The sequence below is a fragment of the Triticum urartu genome, chromosome 7A, assembly GCF_056163025.1.
Source record: "Triticum urartu cultivar PI428250 chromosome 7A, HENAU_Tu73, whole genome shotgun sequence".
NCBI lineage: Eukaryota > Viridiplantae > Streptophyta > Magnoliopsida > Poales > Poaceae > Triticum > Triticum urartu.
The window spans coordinates 53,746,269-53,760,270 of record NC_141879.1 but is presented as its reverse complement, the minus strand read 5'-3'; the positions used below and the strand labels follow the sequence as shown (position 1 = coordinate 53,760,270).

The window sequence follows — 14,002 nt, the reverse complement described above, 5'->3', positions numbered from 1 at the left end:
TTTTGCTGGATAATGTAGTAATTTTAAAAAATTCCTACGCACACACAGGACCATGGTGATGCATAGCACCGAGAGGAGAGAGTGTTGTCCACGTACCCTCGTAGACCGTTAAGCCGAAGCGTTATGACAACACATTTGATGTAGTCGTACGTCTTCACGATCGACTGATCCTCAGCACCGAACGTACGGCACCTCCGCGTTCAGCACACGTTCAGCTCGATGACGTCCCGCGAACTCCGATCTAGCAGAGCTTCACGGGAGAGTTCCGTCAGCACGATGGCGTGATGACGGTGATGATGTTGCTACCGACGCAGGGCTTCGCCTAAGCACCGCTACCATATGACCGAGGTGGAATATGGTGGAGGAAGGCACCGCACACGGCTGGGAGAGATCAACAGATCAACTTGTGTGTCTTGGGGTGCCCCCTGCCCCCTTATATAAAGGAGGGAGGGAGGAGGAGGCCGGCCCTAGGAGGGGCGCGCCAAGGGAGTAGGATTCCTACTCCTACTAGAGTAGGTTTCCTTCTTTCCTAGTCCAACTAGGAAAAGGGGGGAATGAGGGGGAGGAGAGAAGGAAGGGAGAGGGGGGCCGCGCCCCAAACCCCTTGTCCAATTCGGACTGGGCTTGGGAGGGGTGCGCGCCACCTCCTGGCTGCTGCCTGTCCTACCCACTAAGACCCATTAAGGCCCATTGACTCCCCGGACGAATTCCCGTAACTCCCCGGTACTCCGAAAAATACCCGAATCACTCGGAACCTTTCTTATGTCCGAATATAGCCTTCCAATATATCGATCTTTACGTCTCGACCATTTCAAGACTCCTCGTCATGTCCCCAATCTAATCCGGGACTCCGAACTACCTTCGGTACATCAAATCACATAAACTCAAAATACCGATCGTCACCGAACTTTAAGCGTGCGGACCCTAAGGGTTCGAGAACTATGTAGACATGACCGAGACACGTCTCCGTTCAATAATCAATAGCGGAACCTGGATGCTCATATTGGCTCCCACATATTCTACGAAGATCTTTATCGGTCAAACCGCATAACAACATACGTTGTTCCCTTTGTCATCGGTATGTTACTTGCCCGAGATTCGATCGTCGGTATCTCAATACCTAGTTCAATCTCGTTACCGGCAAGTCTCTTTACTTGTTCCGTAATGCATCATCCCGCAACTAACTCATTAGTCACATTGCTTGCAAGGCTTATACTGATGTGCATTACTGAGAGGGCCCAGAGATATCCCTCCGATAATCGGAGTGACAAATCCTAATATCGAAATACTCCAACTCAACAAGTACCTTTAGAGACACCTGTAGAGCACCTTTATAATCACCCAGTTACTTGTGACGTTTGGTAGCACACAAAGTGTTCCTTCGGTAAATGGGAGTTGCATAATCTCATAGTCATAGGAACATGTATAAGTCATTAAGAGAGCAATAGCAACATTCTCCTAATGATGTGATCCCGTTAATTAAATGACAACTCATGTCTATGGCTAGGAAACATAACCATCTTTGATCAATGAGCTAGTCAAGTAGAGGCATACTAGTGACACTCTGTTTGTCTATATATTCACATATGTAATATGTTTCCGGTTAATACAATTCTAGCATGAATAATAAACATTTATCATGAAATAAGGAAATATATAATAACTTTACTATTGCACTAGGGCATATTTGCTTCAGTCTCCCACTTGCACTAGAGTTAATAATCTAGTTCACATCACCATGTGATTTAACACCAATAGTTCACATCACCATGTGATTAACACCCATAGTTCACATCGTCATGTGACCAACACCCAAAGGGTTTACTAGAGTCAATAATCTAGTTCACATCGCTATGTGATTGATACTCAAAGAGTACTAAGGCGTGATCATGTTTTGCTTGTGAGAGAAGTTTAGTCTACGGGTCTGCCACATTCATATCCGTATGTATTTTGCAAATTTCTATGTCAACAATGCTCTGCACGAAGCTACTCTAGCTAATTGCTCCCACTTCTAAAATATATCCACATTGAGACTTAGAGTCATCTGGATCAGTGTCAAAATTTGCATCGACGTAACCCTTTACGATGAACCTTTTGTCACCTCCATAATCGAGAAACATATCCTTATTTCACTAATGATAATTTTGACCGCTGTCCAGTGATCTACTCCTAGATCATTATTGTACTCCCTTGCTAAACACAGTGTAGGGTATACAATAGATCTGGTACACAGCATGACATAATTTATAGAAACTATGGCTGAGCCATAGGGAATGACTTTCATTCTCTTTCTATCTTCTACCGTGGTCGGGCTTTGAGTCTTACTCAATTTCACACCTTGTAACACAGGTAAGAACTCTTTCTTTGACTGTTCCATTTTGAACTACTTCAAAATCTTGTCAAGGTATGTACTCATTGAAAAAACTTATCAAGCATCTTGATCTATCTCTATAGATCTTGATGCTCAATATTTAAGTAGCTTCATCGAGGTCTTTATTTGAAAAACTCATTTCAAAAACTCCTTTATGCTTTCCAAAAAATTCTATATTATTTCCGATCAACAATATGTCATACACATATATTTATCAGAAATGCTGTAGTGCTCCCACTCACTTTCTTGTAAATACAGACTTCACCACAAGTCTGTATAAAACTATATGCTTTGATCAACTCTTCAAAGCGTATATTCCAACTCTGAGATGTTGCACCAGTTCATAGATGGATCGTTGGAGCTTGCACATTTTGTTAGCACCTTTAGGATCGACAAAACTTTCTGGTTGTATCATATACAACTCTTCTTTAAGAAATTCATTAAGGAATGTAATTTTGACATCCATTTGCCAGATTTCATAAAATTTGGCAATTTGCTAACATGATTCAGACAGACTTAAGCATCGCTATGAGTGAGAAAATCTCATCGTAGTCAACACCTTGAACTTTGTCAAAACCTTTTTCGACAAGTCTAGCTTTGTAGATAGTAACACTACTATCAGCGTCCGTCTTCCTCTTGAAGATCCATTTATTTTCGACAAGTCTATCTTATTTTCAGTTGTACCTTGTCGTGATGGAAAAAATATATAGTTTTAGAATAAAGTAGTGGCATTTTCTTTCCCTCCACTAATTATCGAACATCGTGCAACAACTATAAAATGAAATTAAGATAGAACATAATGCCTTACAATAAGAGAGTACAAACTAATAATGCAAGTACATCTGAATTAAACGATACAATGGGTCGCACACATGCATAGATGAATCACCCTACTTTACGACGACCACCTGGCCTTTCCTTACGACCGGAAGGCGACAAGCAATTAGGTGGCCGGGTCACACGAAGACCGCAGCCGTACTCCAATTCGGCTTCATGTGTCTGCGAGTCCTGCGTAGGTGGTTGAGTCGCGAATCCTTGTTGCGAACTTGAAGCGTAATTGTAGGCGTATGGTTGTGACTCCGCGGGGATAAAAGAAGATGGGCCAATAACGTCCCCTCCGAAAAACTCTGTAACTAATGATGTAACCAGGTCGCCAAGATCATGTGATGTTCCCCGGAGGCCTGTGTTGACGCCATGATCATGTGATGCTCCCCGGAGGCCTGTGTTGACGCCGCGTTGGGTGTTCTCATCGCCCCAATTAACATCAGGTGTGTCCTGCACATAGAAACATTTTAAACAAACTGTTAGAGGATAATATATGATATCATTGTAAATGCATTGAAATGTAAACATGACTACCTGAGCATATCCCTCTCCTATACTGTCTGGCCATTGTACGTGGTGCTGGTTTAAATCTGGTACACGAGTCTCCTCGGGCATGGGGATCCCTCGCGTGGAGAGATACGGCTAAGATCCCTCACCTTGGGTGTATGCATCATATCCTGTGTACGCATATGGGATAGGGGAAACAAACTGCTCAGGCATCGAATCCAAGCCCGTGCCATGCCCCTGAGATGTCTGCCCCTGACGTAGCTGCATCGAAGAAGAGCGATGCAGTGGCAGAGATGAGTCATGTCGTGGCAATGTCGTTCTAGTACTCGGACCCTCCCCCCATTGCTCATGGCTCGTACGCGCCTCGCTCGGTCTGGACGACTACGCCGCACTCGGTCTGGACGACTGCGCCGCACTCGGTCTGGCTGACCTCGCTACCGGCATGTATGCTCCAGTGACAACGTCGTCGCCTCTACCGCATCTGAACTTCTTTGCCACGAATTGTTGCAAAAGTTTCTGGAATGTCTTGCGATATGGGCCCTGGGCCGGCATGCTATCCGTAGCCATCCGCCCTACTTCGTTGACATTTTCAAGCTGAACAATATTTGGATGTTATTTAGTTCAAATGATTATGAAATGATGGACCTAAAAAAGTTACAAGTGATTACCATCTGGTCACGATAGTAAGCTGCATGCAGCTCAACATGTCTCCGCGCCTGCTCCTCTTGTGTGAGCTGTGTTGGTATATTAGCTGGCTGACTGGCCAGGCAAGCACGTGTGTTCATGCAGTATCACTGCTTGTACGCTTGATCTGTACTTCCATCGTACGGTCTACAAAATTAAATAATTACATAAACTGTTGTGATGAAAGCAAAGCATCTTCACGCATGGTATGATCATCATAAAAAAATAATGTACATAAAATATACCTAAGTTGATGCACTATATCTGCTAGCGCTTCATTTTCCCACTTGTGTACCCATTCAATGTTCTCTTCCCTCCAATCGTATAAACTCCAACCCCTGCCCATATTGGTTAGCCTGCAAATTATGTAACAAAGTGTGAGTTTAGTAAATTAAAAATGACACTAACTATTTAGGGATGTCACATCTTACTTATGTGTTTCCTCGTCGATACGTCTGCGAAAAGGTGGTGGAATTTCTTGATAGAGACCGAACTGTCTCATTACACGCTCTGGGTTGTAAGGCTCAACACACCACAAGAACAATAAGTTGCAGCGAGTCAGCCAGAATGCACTATCGGTCAACATGCCTGGTGTGAAGTGTCGAGCATCAAAGACCATTTTTAGCTGGTCCTGAGTCCACGGGTTCCATGTGACTTCTGCCTCATCAAGTATCTCAAACTGCTGGTGGTACATAGGGTAACAATTTTTCGCAATATCTGGAGACCAACGTTTCCGTGCCTTTGTCCACCTGGTGGCCATAGTTGTGCAAGCACCCTCGCTAAAGTCGTATGGGTATATGGGTTGTACTATACGAGGTCGTCCTACAGGGAGGTATTCCCAGGACCACAACTGTAGAAACTCATAGACGACACAAAGTAATGGAGCTTTTTGTGCGAAAGAGGTTTTTTGCGTGGCATCACACAAGCCTCTGTATGTATGAGATAGCATGGCAGAACCGAAGCTGTATTTTGGCTGCTCGGGTAAAGGTTCATGTACCATATTCTCTGCAATGTAGATGAGACCAGGGACAACAACGTCCCCATGTGAATTTGGAAATAGATTCCCGAGGAGCCACTACAAATACGTAAACAGATGTCTTTTTCTCGTCTCCTCATTGGCAAAGCTAGAAAAATTAAGAAAGTTATCACGAAGCCAGACGAGTGGGATGCCCCGAGGGTTACCAGAACGTTGTGATTCTGGCATTTCCATCCCAAGACGGGCTGCTATATCTAATGCCCAAGATGGAGACACTCGTGGAGAGACTACCGGCTCACCTTTAATTGGTAGAGCAGTGATCATAGAAACATCTTTTAGTGTAGGTGTAAGCTCCCCAAAACGAAAGTGAAAGGTGTGGGTTTCAGGTCTCCACCGGTCAACGAGGGATGTCAAAAGGGATGAGTCCGAACGTACTTGGTCGTTGCATGATGTGAGCCTAGCAAAACCTTGTAGTCCATAAGCGTTAAGGTGAGCAAGGAATTGATTGTGTATTGGCCATGTTTTCTTTATGGTTTGAAGTCTGAAAGGCCGATAATCATGCTTACTATTTGGTTTCAAAAATAGGTGGCAACGGTGGCCGGCGTCATGGGGCCCCTGCAAAAGCACTGGCACTTCACCCATAACCTGCACACAAACATACAAATATAAATTACGAGAAAGACAGAAATACAAATGCAAATCAAAATTAACTTAAAAATACAAAGAGATACGATTTACATTAATTATCTGAAGTTAACATCAGGAGTACAATAATACAAAGAGAATCAATTTAAATTTAATATAAGTACACATAACGGGTAGAAATATAAATAGACATGGCGAGTACATATATATCAACATCATGCGTTGTTGTTGGCTCGATACGGGCAGTCTTTGCGTGAATGTCCAGGACACCTGCAAACGCGGCATCGCCTTGGTTCTCCCATCTGGCTATGGTCCATGTCATTGCGATGACGCCTAGACTGACGTCGTCCCTTTGCGGTTCTCATCAAGTCGGTGTTCGGAACCCATTTCGGCCCATCTGGCCACAACATTTTGTAGTTCATATCAATGCCCCAAGCCCAGAACTCACCGTTCCAAGTGTTGTACAGATTGTACATGTTGAAGTACGGCGATATGTATTGCTCGACGCTGATTTTTTGAACAGCAGCCGCCCGGAGCACATGACTGCAAGGGTAGCCCTCAAGCTTGGGCTTGTTACAAGTGCACTCACAGGAGGTTGAGCCAAGGGTGACAGCTTGCTTTTTTGATCCTCTGTGGTGACCCTTAACGTACTTGGCTCGCACATTGACCTCCCACTTATTCCTAAGTGCGTCCACTTTCCTGCAGCCATGACTTTGGGACTTCTTTGCTTTCTCGTCCAGATGTCTTCGCATCTTCTCGGACCATGGCTTGTTCAATTCAACTTGTGCTTTGGCGACGGTGACCCTGTCTGCAAAGTATGACAGGGTCCGGTTCCAAGTTTCTTCAATTAGGGTTGTGATAGGCAGTGCTCGCACCCCTTTAAGAACACCATTGTACACCTCTGACATGTTGCTGGTCATTATTCCATACCGAGCCCCGGTGTCGTGAGCCTGCGCCCACTTCTCCAAATGAGGGCAATTCTCGATGATCCACTGGCTCAAATTTATGGCCGTCCTACGACCCCTCTGGTCTTCTCTCTGTGGCAAGGCCGCGCGGTCGATCTCACCATTGATACCTGCCCATATCGCATTCATTTTGGCTTCAGTTTTTTGCATGCACATCCTCTTGAATAACTTGAACCAATCCTTGTTTTTGAATTTGGAGTAAAAGTTTGCTGCCAAATGCCTCATGCACCACCTTCCCTCTAGATCGGGCCAGCCCCACTCTTCTTCCGATGCCTTAATTATTTCAAGAGCGCTTAATAATCCAGTGTTGCGATCAGAAATGATGCAAACACCTTTACGCTCTTTCACGACACCAATCTTCACGCAGCTCAGGAACCACAACCAGCTATCTTTGTTCTCGCTCTCGACCAATACATATGCAATAGGAAGAAGCTGATTATTTGCATCCGCTGCAATCGCCACCAATAGTGTGCCCTTGTACTTTTCCAGTGAGAAAGGTACCATCAACAGATAATACCGGGCGGCAGTGCCTGAAGGCTTGTATAGTCTGGGCGAATGCCCAGAATAAGCGGTCCAGGATTAGCTCACCCGGGTTCATTGGGTTTGGACGTTCTCTCCGCCAAACTTGAGTCCCCCTATTAGCACTTGCTATTTGATGAAGCATTCTAGGGGCATAAGAATATGCCTCCTCATAGGTACCATACAAGTTCTTGAATATATTTTCCTTCGCACGCCTAGCCTTGCTGTAGCTAACAGGGAATCCAATTAGATCCTCTGCATCTTTTTGCAGAGCCCTAACACTAATGTTGAGACTTCCCTGCACAATTGTTTCCATCGTCTGTGCCACAAATTTTGCTGTCACATTGCAGTGATCTGAAAGAGTCCCAGTTTGCTCACAGGTATGCTCCACTATTTTTGTGATATGCCATGACTGACATACCCCAGGCTTCAGTCTAGCGAGAACTCTTCCGCGGCAACCTTTCGCGGTGTGGATGCATATGACCTTCAACTCTTTTTTATCAGACTGCTTCACTCTATGCTGGCGGTGGATGCCGATTGCATAGCTACCCATTGCCTGGTAAGCAGACTTCTTATCTGGGAAAACTTGCCCAACCTCCAAGCTTCCCGCTCCTAGGCCAGAAGTAGAGTGAAATTCGTTGGTGATGCTCATATCCTGTAAAAACCCAGGTTGCAGTGCCGCCGCGACCGCCCTCTGAAGAGGAACATCTTCTTCTCCGCTTGACTCCGAAGACGCAGAAGAATGATCATCATCATCTAGCGCCTCCGGCAATCCCTCCACGTGTTCGCTTATGTCAACGGCCGCCGACCAATATCCCGTGTCACACACAGGCTGGCCGCCCGTCGGTTCCGATGGGCCGATGCTAGGGGCTGATGTGATGGCCAACTCGACCTCACCACCCCTGCTACTGCATCCGGCAACATCAGTGACTGAAATGAACTCCACATACACCATCGGCTGACCATACATTGAGTTATTGGGATTGCTTGCAAACCTCATGTACGACCCCCACGACCGATCACCTGTGACAGGCCGCAAACCAAAACGGGCAACTATCCCATCATTTCCTCCGTCAACGACGAAGGCCTCCATTGTCATTTTTTTTCCTGCATCACTGGGCCAAACACCGCTCGGATGCACCTTCTAACAGCTGCGTAACCCACTTTGACCATGTCTCTCACCACAACTGTAGTCGACTCGCACAAGGACACATCCACCCCGAATGGACCGTCGCGTAAGACGTTCCCATTGTACACTACTAAATTTTCCATAGTACCTAACCAACATACATGTTTACATTTCAAATAATTAGTAACTGAACATTTAGTAACGATGACAACATTTACATATCTTACGACTAAAATAATAACCGTATTTTCGTTATAATTATTCAGTTTGTTTTAAGAATCATTTGCTTAGACTTTAAGGGTTGTTTCGTTAACGGGTATTTAAAGATCTATTTTTCTCAAACTTGTCTATGAGCGTAACAAAGTTAAACTCTGTTTGCTTTTCTCTAACTACCCCAAAAATATCCTAAAATAGTTCTCGTAACATGCAAAAACATAGCTTCTGGAGAAACGACTATTAGTAAAATATGGTTTTCTACATAATTTTCTTACAGCAGGTTATGACAAAACTGAGGGTAAGTACTCGCTATCCAAACAACCACTAAACATAATATTACGATAATAACATTTTAATATCATATGAGTAAAATATCTAATTTCTTCCGGCATGATATAATGTTTTTCATATCATACGATAAAATTCATTTATTTACAAATAATAATATTTGCAGCGGCATGACAGTACATCAATATAAAAAATATTAACAAAATTACGGCGTCATTTTATACCTTAGGTCCAATATGGATGTGCTTCCAATGCAATTAAGCGTCCAAATAGTTTGAATAAATATCAGTCACCAGTAATATATGAACGGAGTCAACCTATTATCACATGAACATCAATATTAAACACGGAATTTTCTTTCTGCTATCATAAGTATGAAAATAGCACTTGCATGTATGTGATCATCATCTCAAAAGGGATAGCGAAGATGGTAACACAATTTCTTCAATCACGTCATCTCCTCCTTGTTTGCTACTAAGATGAATTATTTTACCTAATTACATATATCATTAAGTACATTACCACCTAATCTTAACATATAAAATTTAGATTATTGTGACATAACAAAGTAGACCTACGGTTTCCTAACCATAGACTTATTAATAAACATACCACATGAAATAGCATACCACATGCAATGAACATATAATTTTTTTTCTTAATTACCGTATTAAGAGCTTCTCGCATGTCAATACAAATGTACGCAACTAACATTGATACAACATCTTCAACCTACTCTTATCAAAAAAATAGTTTAAATGTTGTATCCGTCGTTTGAATTTTTTCCTAACCTCTAAGCACTAACATCACATAGCTAATGACGAGCTAAATGACTAACTAATTACCACCGTGCATCACAAAAAAATCCATGTATTGCAAAGCTCATACCTTGATCTCCCCCTTCGTACTTCACTTAGCACGGCAAATCCTACTCCAGAAACTCAAAATGACTTCTCCAAGTGCTGAAATAATGCCTAAAACAACATAGAGTACACACTTAGGAACTAATCAAACAGAACAAAAACATCATGCATGCAAACAAAACCAACAAAAATGGATAGATCTTACCTTAATCAATCTTTTCTTCAACTTCACCATCTTCAAAAACCAACTCTAAATCGGCTAAAATCACGAGTGAAAGTGGCTACCAAGTATTTCCTTCTGTGTATTCTTGTAGACTTAGACAGAGCAGAGAGGCAGTGAAGGCAACGAGAGATATTCGAGAGAGTGTATGCGCAGCCGCGGTTGTGCGTATATAAAGAGGAGGAGCATTGTATTGTCGGCAGAACGAGGTACACTCACCTACCGCAGTCTCGGATTCCAGCATCGCGGTGTCTCATCACACGCAGCAACTACACCGCTCTCGGGTGTCGGCAAGAAGCGGAAATCACGCAGGCAGGCTGCGGGAATCAGATTCCAATTTACAAAGCATCTGCGGAAATCACACGCTGCAGCAGGCCGTCGAAATTAGCGCCGTCAGGTCGCTGTCATAGAAATCAGCGCCGTCAGGGGCTGTCGGGCCGCATGCGCGCTGCCGCCTCACCCGGTGGCGGCCGGGACCGCGCCTCGCATTCCGTGAAGATGCTGCTGTCGGCCTGGGCGCGGCATGGGCAGCAGCGGCCGCCTCAGTCAGTGGCGGCGTGGCCCACCTGGCCTCTCCCGTTACATCGCACTGTGCCGAATCCGTTATACCGCGCGTGGCCGCCTTCTGCCGTGGCGGCCGGGCCCGCCGCCTCGTGGTGTGGTGGCAGGTGACACGTGTCACCTGCCGCGCCTGCCGCCACTAGAGAGGGGGTCTTTTTTGACAATTTTATCCGTAGGTAGTCTTTTTTGTCAATAGCATTCGGTAGGGGGTCCTTTTGGACAAAAAATCAAGAATAGGAGACAACGGGAAAGAAATACCTAGGTTGGACCGAGTGCGCGGTGCTATCAGCTGGGAGAAAACGTGAACATTTCCCGATGCACATGCATCTAAACACTTAGTAACTATTAGCGATTAGCTGTTGTGACTAGTTTGTGCATCAGGATTACAAAATGTGTGGACCCGTGCGGCCATTTTCCCTGCAGAGGCAACCGGGTTGCTCGGTCAATGAGAAGTGGAGGGGAACGTCCAGCAGGGGACTCCAATTCCTCCGTGAGTTGGCGGCTTGCTTCATGGCCGGAGATTTTTTCGACAAAGGGTGTTTTTTTTATTGACTTATAATGTAGCATCAAGCAATATAATTGTAATGAGCACCCACCCGGCCTCTGCATAACTAGGATGCACACAGCCAACACTACGCACGCACACAAAAATCACACTGGCAGAAGCAAAGTCATGTAAGACCGAAGCTATGCCTGGGCGAAGAAAAAGAAAAAAACCGAAGCGGTCGAAACAGCGATTGGTGATGTACAACAACGACCATAGACACCAATCATCTTTTGACAACATAAGGACTACGAGAAGGTTTCTCCAGAAGCAACGCCTTCAGGAAGGAAACGACGCATATAAGCCGTCGTCGCCAGATCCACCACTGAAGGTTAGATCGTGGGTTTTCACCCTGGAGATCAAGTCCGAGCAAACTCCGAGCAATGCCTTCAAAAGGGTAACGATGCAAAAACACCGCCATTGCCAGGTATAATCATGTAAGGTCAGACCTAGGATCTTCATCCCAGAGCTCAAGACCATGTACTTGAGAAGCACCACCCTATCGAAAGTCATCCTATGTTATCTTCTCCACTTTCCACGATTCCGACAGTTTGATGAGGGAGGAAGGTCACATGCACATTCAAATCCCGAGTTTGGGACGATCTTGCGTACCCGTGCCGTCCTCACAAGTGGCAGTGGATGACCGATCTGCATGACACAACATCACCACATGCCGCCACTACCATCGTCGTCGTAGCATGTAGCAGCAGAGTACACCGGGTGGAGGACACGGTCGTGGTCAACCTCGCTGGATCTAGAGGCCCATACCAGATCGGGACGTGAAATGGTCGTGGTAACTACGGCCGTTGCATTCCTACCGGCAGCGTGGGCGTCGGTTGCCGCATCTGATGCATAGCCACCGCCACATCTTGGATTCCTTCTGACCGAAGAGGCGCCTTGGAGAAGCGCTAGCCTTGCTCAGAGAGCGGGCTCTCCAGATCGAGGGACATGGTGGCGTCCCGCCTCCCTTCACTTTCCTCCATGGCCTGGCCGGGGCGCCTGCTGCATGCCGATGCCGCCAGGGATTGGGAAGGTACTCTCACTACAACACGACTCACATTAGAAGGCGTTTTAAAATGCCTCCCAAAGTCTCTAAAATGCCTTCAAATATGTTCTGGGGCGTCTTTGAAAATTGCTAGAAATGGTCGTGAAGGGGAATGTTAATCAAGGCGTTAAACAATAATGCCTCAGAAGACTTAATTCGACGGCGTTTTTGAAAAGTGCCTCGAAAGAGCTTTTCGGCGATTTGCAGAAGTGCCGCTAAACTCCAGCAACAGGAAAACGTAAATAGTGGATCGGGCCCAGCTAAGCGCTTATCTATTTCCTGTAGGTCTCCTTTTTTTTATTTGAGGTGTGAAGCGCTTATTAGTCCCTCTTCTCACTACCTTCAGTTGGGCTGTTACATTGTATTACTTGGGCTGAAATGGACAGGCCCGTTAGCGCAGGCTCCTTCTCTCGTAGCTGTTATCCTGAAGCAACCTGATTGCCATGTCTTTTTAAGGTGGTCAAACTACTGTTCCCTAAGCAGTATGGGACTAAAACTGCTTTGGCTGAGACGCAGCGAATGAACTGATTGGTCAGCACCGCCGCCAAAATACATCTACTCCATCATATGAATCTTCAGGAACCATGCATCATTAGCTTCGCCTGTTCAGGTTGAGATGACAAATTCGTTTAATTTTGTTTTCAGCAAGTGACGAGGCAGATTTTTCGTATTTCTCTCCCAACTCCGGCGACCATAACTTCTATATTTCTTCCCTGCTTAGAGACAATGAATCATCGATTTTACACCGCTGGGCCTCGTCGGATTGTTCGAACACAGCACATCTTGTGTGTAACAGCTGATCACCGACCAGTACAACAAGGTAGCTGTCTGTACTCCAATGGGAAGGGACGTCTTTTAACATATATATACACAGGCATGTCTCACGGTCCAAAACAACGTCACCGTCTTCTCCAGCGCCGGCGTTCGGCTGCCTCGACGTTGCGATTAAACGGCGACACCCGCGAGCTGAGAGTCTCATTCATGCACATAGCAGCAGCTCGGCCACCTGCGGTCACCATCTTTATTCCGAGGCAATTTTCTAAAACGCCTTCATAGCTCATCAATCCGAGGCACTTTCCTAAATCGCCTCCATAGCTACATCAATCCGAGGCACTTTCTTAAATCGCCTCCATAGCTACATCAATCAGAGGCAGTTTCCTACAACGCCTCCATAGCTGCATCAATCCGAGGCACTTTCCTAAAACGCCTCCAAAACTGATCAATCCGAGGCGTTTTCAAGGTGCCCTTAAAAAAATGCCGTCAATCAACGACCGTGGTGTAGTGTCTGCTGCATCTGCCCAGCCACGAACGCTGCCACTCCTGCACCATTGCCGTCCTAATTGGGTCAAGTCATCACCAGCACATCGCCAAAGGCCGCCGAACAGCAACAGGAACGGAGCCTCGCCGCCGCCGTCGGCCGTGCGGGCAAGCCCGGCGGCGACTCTCGGCGGCGGCGAGGGAAGGAAGCTCGAGAAGAGGGCTGCCTGAAAAGGAGGATCCGCTCGCCGCCCGTGTCGCCCAGGCGGACGACGCGGGGGCAGTTCATCAGAGACTCCCGTCCAATTCTTTTGGAGATGGTGCTCCTGCTGTAGAGGGGAAGGGCTAGGTGGGGCCACTCCGTTCTGAAGTGGCTTTAACAGAGGA

At 45.8% G+C, this 14,002-nt stretch overlaps 1 pseudogene; it reads right to left on the bottom strand.

Annotated features, from left to right (window-relative positions):
- Positions 1-3,635: 3,635 nt before the first annotated feature.
- On the bottom strand, positions 3,636-4,488 carry LOC147957653 (uncharacterized; annotated as a pseudogene).
- Between the last annotated feature and the right edge of the window lie 9,514 nt (positions 4,489-14,002).